Source organism: Rhododendron vialii, chromosome 2a (genome assembly GCF_030253575.1).
Source record: "Rhododendron vialii isolate Sample 1 chromosome 2a, ASM3025357v1".
In the NCBI taxonomy this organism is placed as follows: Eukaryota; Viridiplantae; Streptophyta; class Magnoliopsida; order Ericales; family Ericaceae; genus Rhododendron; species Rhododendron vialii.
This window is the reverse complement of record NC_080558.1, coordinates 8,750,575-8,760,981: the sequence shown is the minus strand read 5'-3', so window position 1 is coordinate 8,760,981 and position 10,407 is coordinate 8,750,575. Positions and strand designations below refer to the sequence as shown.

General features: G+C 36.4%; 3 long non-coding RNA genes across 3 annotated transcripts; all 3 read right to left on the bottom strand.

Annotated features, from left to right (window-relative positions):
• Nucleotides 1-355: 355 nt before the first annotated feature.
• On the bottom strand, nt 356-1,438 carry LOC131318148 (uncharacterized). Its single transcript, XR_009197520.1, has 2 exons — nt 1,316-1,438; nt 356-729 (listed from the first exon to the last, which is right to left on the bottom strand). It is a non-coding gene; the product is annotated as an uncharacterized LOC131318148 (long non-coding RNA).
• Nucleotides 1,439-6,794: 5,356 nt separating this feature from the next.
• On the bottom strand, nt 6,795-7,651 carry LOC131318139 (uncharacterized). Its single transcript, XR_009197511.1, has 2 exons — nt 7,186-7,651; nt 6,795-7,029 (listed from the first exon to the last, which is right to left on the bottom strand). It is a non-coding gene; the product is annotated as an uncharacterized LOC131318139 (long non-coding RNA).
• Nucleotides 7,652-9,938: 2,287 nt separating this feature from the next.
• On the bottom strand, nt 9,939-10,363 carry LOC131318143 (uncharacterized). The gene is made up of 2 exons (XR_009197515.1): nt 10,223-10,363; nt 9,939-10,186 (listed from the first exon to the last, which is right to left on the bottom strand). It is a non-coding gene; the product is annotated as an uncharacterized LOC131318143 (long non-coding RNA).
• Nucleotides 10,364-10,407: the final 44 nt, after the last annotated feature.

Here is a 10,407-nt window from a genome sequence, read left to right as displayed (position 1 = left end):
ATGGATTAGATTCCTACTCAATCTGGTAATGTGTTTTTTGGTTGGATGTGTCAACAGGAATCACAATCCTATTCATGTCTTTTCCAAACATGAGAATCTTAAAAATATGACATCAAAATCAAAGTCCTGTTGTTGTCCTTCTAGATGTCGGAATTATTGAAGTATTACGTTACATTGTCATTCTTCCTCAAGATTTCTGTCATCCAAATTGGGTAGAAATCACAATACGTTATCTATATGAGTACTCGCCATTACTTCTAAATATCAGTTCGAACTTCAAACAAAGATTACTTCTAAATAGATAGATAGACTAACACAGTGATGCATTTGGACTAAACAATGTTTTCCCAACAGATTTACAAACAACTTATTTTCATTATTTCACTTTTTTTTTTTTTACAATAAAAGAGAAAACAGTAACAGTACAGTAGCGGCTTGCAGTAGCGAGAGAAAACAATACAATACAGTAGCAGCTTGCAATAGCGAGATTCTCTCAACAGATTTACAGACAACTTATTTTCATTATGTTACTTTTTTTTTTACAATAAAAGGGAAAATAGTACAATACAGTAGCGAGATTCGAACGTGAACATCAGGAAATCTTGTCCACCATGCCAACCTCTTTGGCACAAATTAAGCTTTTAATAATTTTGAGACAAAATCATCCATGGCGAGGGTGGTGGCCCCAAGGATCATCCGAGTTAACAAGTTCCCTCTCCATCTTATGATCTGTTTGAACAATACAAATGCTTGTCAGTCACACAATATTATGAATTGTAATTTAGTAATTAATGGCCATGATTAATCATGACGTATTTCTTGGCCTCATGCCGTGAATTTTTGGAAAGAAGAACAGATTATTTTTAGTTTTTTACAAAACAAATATAAATTCAATCAAACATAAGTTGTCTTGTAAGGAACGAGAATATAACAAATATAAATGACTTTAAACACGAGTCTGATTTTGTTCACTAGTTTTGAAGGTACGAGAACATTACCCACGTCTGTGATTGATTCCTTCAGTGCAGTGGAACTAGAGAGTAGGGTAACCTTCACTAATGAATTCCAAAGTAGATGAAGAAATATATGAATCCATTTCTTTTCATATTTGTATGGAAAAACATGTATAAATTTACGATTCAAATACAGCCAATATCACTGAGGAGGTTTTAAACTATGATCGAGAGAGCAAAATTCTAAGTTTTCCACCAAGACAGTTTCTCAACTACTTAAACTTTCATTAATTTTTTTAAATAATAAAGTGTTTGGACCAGTTTACGCGCCTCTCTACTAATCTTCAAATACGTAAACTTACTAGGATTTAAAGCACTAGAAGTCTCGACCAATTCTCTTGCAGCCACCTGAAAAGCCAGGAGGAGAATGATAGAGATCAAAATGACTTGCAAAACAACAAAAAGCTTACTTGAAGCCATTTTTCTCTCTGTATAAGGAAAGGGCGTTATGGTTCACCCTTTTTATAGCCAAAAAGGGGAAAGGATTGGTATTCATTTTCTACTACTAATTTAATGCCTTTGGCCCCAACAAGACTTGGACTTTTGGGTCAACGCCAGAGTTAAACTCCGGACATGACTCATGAGGTATATAACATTATTTTAATTAAAAGATTCTCTCAGATTCTTAATTTGAAATGAAGGATTCATTCATACCGCATGGAGCTCATCCCATTCGTATAACTCAAATATCTGATTTGTAGATGCCGTCGGTATAGTGTGTAATCAGCATTAGAAAATCTCACTCTGATTCGATAATCGTAGCCATCTAATATAAGCTTCATCTTGAGAAAAAGTGGACTGCGAGAATGATGTTTAGGAAATGGAACTTATAGTGTGTAAAGATCAATGTTAGAGAATGATGTACCTCATTTGTCAAAGTTTCTTAATAAAAACATTTTTGCCTATAAAAAAGAAGAAGAAGAAGATCAATGTTATTAGATCAGGGACGTACGACTTTCGAATCAATCTAAGTTTGTAAAGAGTTTTTATAGTGGGTTTACGGGATTGTTTTTTCATTTGTATTTCTCAGTGTCTAGACAAATTAATTATACGCTTCTGGATCGGCTAATCATTGAGCGACCAATTAAACTGTTTATTTGCGGGGTCTGTTTGAAACTAGAATAAAGCCTCGTTTTAACTAATCCCATACGAGTTGATAACTCCTAAAATATTTCGAATCGAAAACTCTAAGTGGGACTAGACTCTCAAGTACTCTCATTTACCACCATGCCAACCCCTAAGGCTACTGAGTTCACAAGATGAACAGTCCTCCGATTTAAAATAAGGAAGTGGAAACGAAATTGAAAGAGAAGTCCAAGCAGAGGGCCATTACCTGCAACAAGGGGCAGTTCTAAAATGGATGTGGATTTGACACATGAGTATGCAAAGTATGACCCAGTTTTCTGTCATTTTTCTATTTTTCAATACTAATTCTGCTAAGGGCTTAGCTTTTTAATTGGATTTTTTCTTGTTTTGTTTTTATTTAAATTTTTTTCCCGTTTGTTAGTTTTGCTCCTAATTTTCGTGGATTATTGATTCGTCTCGTTAAGACGAACCGGAAAGTAAAAAATTATGACTTTTATTCAAATATTTTTGAAAATATCCAAGATAAAGTGACCGCGTCGTTCCGTGTCAAATATAAATTTATAAAACCTTGGAATTAACTACTACTCCGTAGAATAGTGGTCAAGACCGAGTATCGTTCCGACGGAGACAGTATGGCTGAGTTACGACAAATTCAATTAACTTCTAGATTAATTCGGACAAGGAAGTTTGGTTGTTTGAATTTGGAGAATTTATTAAACTAAGAGAAATAATTAAATGGAAAGTTTGTAACGATTGGAGAGAAAATCTAGGGTTCGAATCCACCTCGACCGCATAACTCCAACATGCATAGGTAAGATTAATTATTCGAATCAGAAGGGATTATTACTACGGCTTGCAAACCCTAGCAATAATCATCTAGAAAATAATTGAGTTGTTAAAAGGTATAGATTATCCCATAGCACGGACCGTCTCAGAAGTACGATCTAGCCGCCTAACGGCACGGCCCGTCTTACGAGTATAATCTATCTCAGAACTCCAACCACAATCGATGAAAACCATTATATAACTCGTATTTGAAAGCATGCATACAAATACTCAATAGATTAAAACCATCAAAATCATTCCATTCAATTGAAACGGAAAGGGTTCTTAGTTATACAATTGATCCGAATAATAAACCTAAAACCCATACATAAAATAGAGTTACTTGATGGGAAGTTTCATCTTCCCCCTATACAATGGAGTTAGCCGGCCATGGAAGCTGGAGCCCTGTTTATGCGTAGCCCTATTCTCTGTTCTTCGACAAAAATCCCCTCTGAAAACGTCGTCCCCCCGTTTATACAATATGACCTTTTATAAGCGTTCCGAGAATAGGTAATAGAATTCCCTTCCTTAGTCAATCACTTACTGTATTAAGAGTTAGAATTCTTTTCTATCTTAAACTCTCCTATTTTGGCATTTTCCATATTAATCCATGAGTTTAATTCCTCGGCTCGGGATTCCTACTAAATCCAAATTGATGCATTCTAATTAATTAGGATTCCATACACCTGGACCGTCGGCTTGACGTAATTCAATACTCCACTGCAATTTGTGATTTTATTTCAGATGATATTGGTTTCCCGAGACCAAAATTCACACAGATGCCGTAGACAATCAATTCCCATCTTTGCGGTAAAACTCCGTAAGACTTGCCAAATTGCACCTTTTTTTGCACCCATTGATCTCCGAGGCCTGCATACACCATAAAACACTAAACGCGTTAAGTAACAATGTAAACGGACCGACAAGACATAAATTAGAAGGATTAAATGGGTGATTTTCAGCGCCTATCATAAAGTAAAAAAAAAACCTAGAAAATCTATTTTATTTTTTTTGACTTTGTCACACCTTTTCCTGTCTTCGTTGGGCACCCTATGCATAGGATACACCAAACCAAAGAAAACCGCGTGATTGAAATTTTTGAAACTGGAGAAGACTTATGGGGTTTCAATTCCTTGTGTTTTGAAATCAACTTGATCGTCCAAATTGAGTGGACCGTCCATTGTATCAATAGTCAATATATACCTAAACAACCATACGTTTATACATATAATACGGGGGGCAGTGTGCCAAGATTTTCCTCTCTCTCTCTCTCTCTCTCTCTCTCTCTCTCTCTATATGTATCTTCTTGTTATATAGTGGTGGCCGTTGAGGTTTAGGTTGCCCTATATATGCATTGAATTGACTAAAGAAACACAAGTGATTGCAATTTGAAACCTCAGAAGACTTTTATGGAGTTTGGAATCAACTCGATCCTCCAAAATCGACTATAATATTTTTGATTCAGAAGACTTATATATATGGAGTATGGATTAGGCCAACTTTGAAAAGATATCCTTCACAAGCTTGCTTTCCACAAAAATAATAATAATAATGTTCTCCACAATCTCATGAGTCATGACCGCCACTGAGTATAGGGTATTTCTCCTTTTACTGTCAAAACAGGCTAGGACTAGCATCCTTTTTCTACCAATTCAATTGTCTTCATTCCCAACAAGACTTGGACTTTTTGATGGTTCAACGCCGCCGGAGTGGAATCGATGACAAGATATCCAGCTGTAGAGAATCTCCAACCCATCTCTCACTCTTTCTTCATTTTGAATAATCAAAAAGACATAATTTGTTTGTAAAGGGTACTGTTTGGAGCATGACACTATTTACACACACACTCTCTAATATTCCCAATTCTCCAAGATTTTTCAAATACACATTCATTTCTTTTTAAAACCACAAGTTCCCCTCCAAATCTGTAGTTTTTTCTTGGGATAGATTTCAATATATCGAAGATGGTCGCATTCTGAAGCTATATTGTCGGTACCTTTTGAACGCGTACGGTATCATTTTTCGGACATCGATCGAATCTATAGGTACATTGAGCTATTTGCAATTTACATAAATCCATTTTCTGAGAAAGTTTCCATATATGGAACTCAAACTTCAGTCTCCATTTTGGAGGCCCAAAATGGTTATGATTTGGAGCCTTCCAATTCTCCATTTTGTCACATCAATTCGCTCTTTTGGAGTTTTGGTCCTTTGTAGATGGTTTGGAGACGCTCTAAGAGTTTCGCAATCGTATATTGGGATCCTTAATTACATGCATGTGTGATTACTTGACCTTAGATATGCAAACTCGATCATTCAAATCCGCGGTATCCACCCACTCCAGAGTTACCTAATTCAACCCACTTAGAGTATCTCTAAGGGAGGTAGTATAATTTTGTGCCACTTGACCAAACAACACCCCCCCCCCCCCCCCCCCCCCGTGGAGTTAAGAGTCTCCATTGTTCTGTTCAGCCTATATATTGTTGATCTTTCTCGAGCTCATTTCGATGATTAAGATTGTTCATTTCCTAAGTTTAGTTGAGAAAAATAACCACCTTGAAAATAATGTGGACCGGATATTGTTTAATGTGCTTTTGGAATTAACACGTTTGTTAAGAAATTTAAGTTTCCGATGTATTGCAATATTTTTCTTCAAGTTAATTAGAGATCGATGTTTTGAAATTTTGCAATATCCAATCAATATAATTTTTGCTGTGCCTTAAGTACCAGACTAGACAAAGGTCCTAAACATGAATGATCTTGATTATTAAAGTGAATCCGAGAAGGGCCACAAATGGAGGGAATGGACCGTCCCGTCCCTTTGAGAGACTGAAGAGAGTCTCTTCTATTTTTACATCGTCCAAGCGCCCACTTTCGTTGAAATCTTAAACTTTAAAAAAGAGAGAGGTTATTTCATTCAATATACACGAGTTATACCAGTCGTACTGAGACTCGTCTCATCAAAATGGGAAAATACAAAGAGTAAAAGAAGATTTTTTGATCGGCAAGAGTCAAAACAGATGACCATCTTTGTTTTGCTCTAGCTTTTAATTGTTTAAGTGAGATAAAATGCATTGTATTTTAAGCGTTTATAATAAGGCTTAGTTTGGGGTAATGATAAATTGTTTGTTATGTTATGAAAAATAATCATTATACTTCTACGGATGATAGGCACCTTTTGCATTTCGGGACAGTGACGGCTCTAAAATTTCTTCTAAGGATGGTCATTAAGAAAACTTGGTGATAAACCCGTTGAGACAAACGCTATTTCATTAAAGAATTCTACCCAAATCTCAACTCGTGAAATACTGTAAATCCAAACCTCCCATTGGCACTTATAACCTTATTTTGGTAGACCGGTCTTGGACTATATATATGTTTTAAGCAAAAGCTTATTGTCAATTCACTTTTCTAATACATATGGCCACCCTTTGTATAATGTAGCGCCGCTTTTGTCTCGGGACCTACATTAATATTGAGGAGCGATATTTGGTTGGCACCTTGCCACACTTTTAATCTCTGTTCTTATTTTTCGAGATTAATAAAATTCTCTTTCGCTGTTAAAAAAAATTAAATAGAGTAACATCACAATCTGTTGAAGTACTATCAACCCCAATGGTGGAATTGGACTAAACCATACTTCCCGACATATGATTTTGGTTGGTTTTCTTGCCAACTTGTAATCGCTCTTGGGTCTCGAGTGGCATATGATCGTCATGGGATGGGGTGCCAACATAGTTGGGATGTCATCCTCTTGTCGTGATGTCTCTCTCTTGTCCCGTTTAATCATTGTAACCATTTACATTTGATTAATAAAAAAATTTTGCTGTTCAAAAAAAAAAAAAAACTTCCCGACAATTCTCAACAATATACAAACAACGTTATTCATACTTTTTAATCAATATAGGAGAGTAATTTCAAAAAAGAAAAGGAATAGTTTGCAGTAAAGAGATACAAATTCGAAAATCAGGTCATCTTCTACAGCAAGCACGCCAACCTCTTCGTCTTCTATTCGTGAGATAAAATCACTGAATTTAAACATTGGTGGGCCATGGTTTATCCAAAGTGCCCGAACCAGCGAGCTCCCTCTCCATCTTATGATCATCTGTTTGAACAAAAACAAAAGCTTAAAAATGTTTAATTCAAGTAAATTAACAATTAAACGAAAAGCTCGGTTCATTTGTCATCCCTAGGTACACGTAAAAATGATCCGAACAGTCGGCTGTACAAAAACTAAAGTAAATAAACATGGTAAACTTACAAGGATTTAGAGGGCTCGGATATTGTTGGAGAAGTTCCCTGGCAGCCACCTCGAAAGCCAAGAGAATGATGGAGATGATCAAAAGGACTTGCACACCAACAAAAAGCTTTCTTAGACCCATTTTTTTTAACCCCCAAGGAAAACAGAAGTGCTACCAATTTGAATGGTACAAATTAAGGGGCGGGGGTGGTTCACCTTTTATAGGCCAAAAACAGGCTAGGACTCGGATCCAATTTCTAGCAATACTTGGACTTTTGGTTTTGGATGGTAGACGGCGACTGCAGGGTGCAACTGGTGAGCAGATATCCAGTCCTAAGATTTGGGGAAATTATTGGGTGATCATGGACCTATTCCCTCCACAGTCATCTCATGCATGGTTGACCGGAATTTTGACTATGTTTGGATGACTGGAATCTTATGTAGGAATAGAACTATGTTTGAATGACAGGAGTCAAATTCCTAACCAATTGGGCTTAACTCAGTTGGCCAAGACTCTTGCATGTCACTAGGAGGTCAGAAGTTTGAGTCTCCCCACTTGCGTGTGAATGTTCTTCCCTTAGAGAACTTTTCATTTATTTCTTTGTTTCTACCCTATAATGAGCTTATTTCTTGTATTGGTTGAGTTGTTGGACTTGATTATCTCGTGGACTCTTATAATTAATATAGTGTCCCTAGTGTGTACTATGTACTTCATATCTTATGTAAAATGATCTCTTTTATTGATTAACAAAAAAAAAAAAAAAGAAATCAAATTCCTAGAAATTTTCTTGAGCAGGAATGGAAATATGATTAGTAGAAATTAAATTAATAGAAATACAATACCTAAAGTAATTTTGTTCCGGTGTTTGGGTTAATTCAGCAATTTTACACAGGAATAAATTATTTTAGAAATTTATCAAAGACAACATTTCCTTCTTTTTTTTTTTCTTGATTGAGACGGGAATCTAAGAATTCCATAGGCCCCGTTTAGTTGCCAGCAAAGGACATGAAAGAATGGGAAAACCAACTTTCCATAACTTTTGTAGTGTTCAGATGCTAGGAAAGTAGTGAGATGGATGTTTTTGAGTTTTCATGCAAGATTTACTTTCTTGCAAAAGTAATCTGACCAAAAGTATAGGATTTTGCGTCACGAAAAAAGATTTGTCAATTATAGTACCAAAATAATTGGCGGGTAAGAAAAAAAGAGAATGGTGCCAATACCAAAAAAATGCTGCCAGAACATTTTGGCATCGTGCCCATGAATATAGTTCTGTGAATTCTTCATCTTGGAATTCCAGTTAGTGTATTAAAATTTTTTCTACTTCATATTAAGGCTTTGTATTGGATAAAATATATTTTCTGTATGTGTTAATATTTTCTGTTTTGAGGAGTTTTTTTTAGGGAGGTGTGAGGTGTTTCTTTTTTGGGAGTGGTGGTATTTTGTCATTGTTGACTTCTTGCCAACCACGGGTTGTTATTTTATCCCTTCAGATCCTTGCAACACATAATTGTTGGAGTTTGTTGTTGCCTCTTTGTGGGTTAGCTCTTCTCCGGCTTGATACCTTATGTTTAAGATCTTTTTAATCTTTGTAATTTGTTTTCAAAGATTAATAAATTCCTTTTTTGCCTTTCAAAAAAAAAAATTGAAATATGGTAGCTCATTATTTATCTCTCAAAGTTACTTTTATTTAAAACTAACCATGGGAAGTAAAATAAAGAAGTTTCTCAGAAGTGTCTTTTCCAGACAAATGAACAACTAAACTTTAGTTTTTCTACAAAATTCTTTTGTCAAATGAACATTCATAGGAAAATAGATTTCATTTTCTTTTACTTCATTTTTTCTGAGAATAACTTTCTTGTACAACATTCCTGGCAACTAAATGGAGCCATAGGGAAAGGGATGGATCAGATTCTCACTCAATCTGGTATATAATATGATTCCTGGTCGAAAGTGTCAACAGGAATCACAACAGGAATCACAATCCTATTCCTGTCCCTTCCAAACGTGGGAATCCTGAAAGTATGGCATCAAGTTTCTGTTGCCGTCAATTCCAAACATCGAAATCATTAAAGTATGGCGTCACATTATCATTTCTTCTCAAGAGTTCTGCCATCCAAATTGAGCCTTACATGTATGTTTGCCTTTTCTTTTGGATGACCTTTATATATATGTATGTTTTGATGTTGAGGGTATGGGCCGATGGGAAACAGCTTTGGCTGGTACTTGGGCTGTTCAATTCTCGGGCTAAATATGGGGGAGTGCAATAGGTTGTTTTGGGAACAACGGGCTTTTGCAATAGGTTGTTCTAGCGGGAAATTCTGAGCCTGTCCAATTTTTTGCATGTTTTTCCATCCGGACCTTTTTTTGTAGTGTTATCCCATCCACCCTTTCAACTCATCACCCCATGCTAACAATTTTTCATGTGGGGTCAGTGTGGACGTAGTTTTTCCTCGGCTTTAATTAATTGCAGTACACAAACAACTTATTTTCATTATTTCACTTTTTTTTGTTACAATAAAACAGAAAACAGTACAGTACAGTAGCAACTTGCAGTAGCGAGATTCGAACGCGAACATCGGGAAACCTTGTCCACCATGCCAACCTCTTTGGCCCAAATTAAACTTTTAATTTGTGAGACAAAATCATCCATGTCAAGGGTTGTAGTACTTGGTATAAATTTGGGGCAACGGAGTCTGGCTTGCTCGACAGTCGGCACTATCCCAAAGACAACAAACAACACACAATGTTGGGTAATTCCATCGAACAAGTGGTGTGCATGACATCAACAATTCAATTTTGTTTTAAGGAATATCAATTTGATGTTGAAAGCAAAGATACCTATACTTGATGCACATGTTTACAATCGATGAAGATGGGGAAGAGAGGGTGGGGAAAATGCAACTTACTATGCAAATATTGTTGGAAGTAGAGAACTTGGAAGTCCAGGCAGGTCTTCTGTATGAATGAGAAATGGATGAAGGGCTAGACATGAAGACGTCTGTAAACGGACACCGGGCTCGTCTTCAATGAATGCGGAGAGAATAGGATCTTAGTAACAGTCTATAAAAGGATTGAAGGCCGAAGGAGAACATGGAGGAAGATGGAACCACGATGAAGGCCGGAGAAGAAGAAGATGGAGGGAGAGCCAGAGGAAGACATGATGTTTCTAGTTGATGGCCGATGGAGCGTTCGAGAGATGGAGAGAGTATAAGTCGTTTGGGTTGGGGCGTTCCAGAGATGGA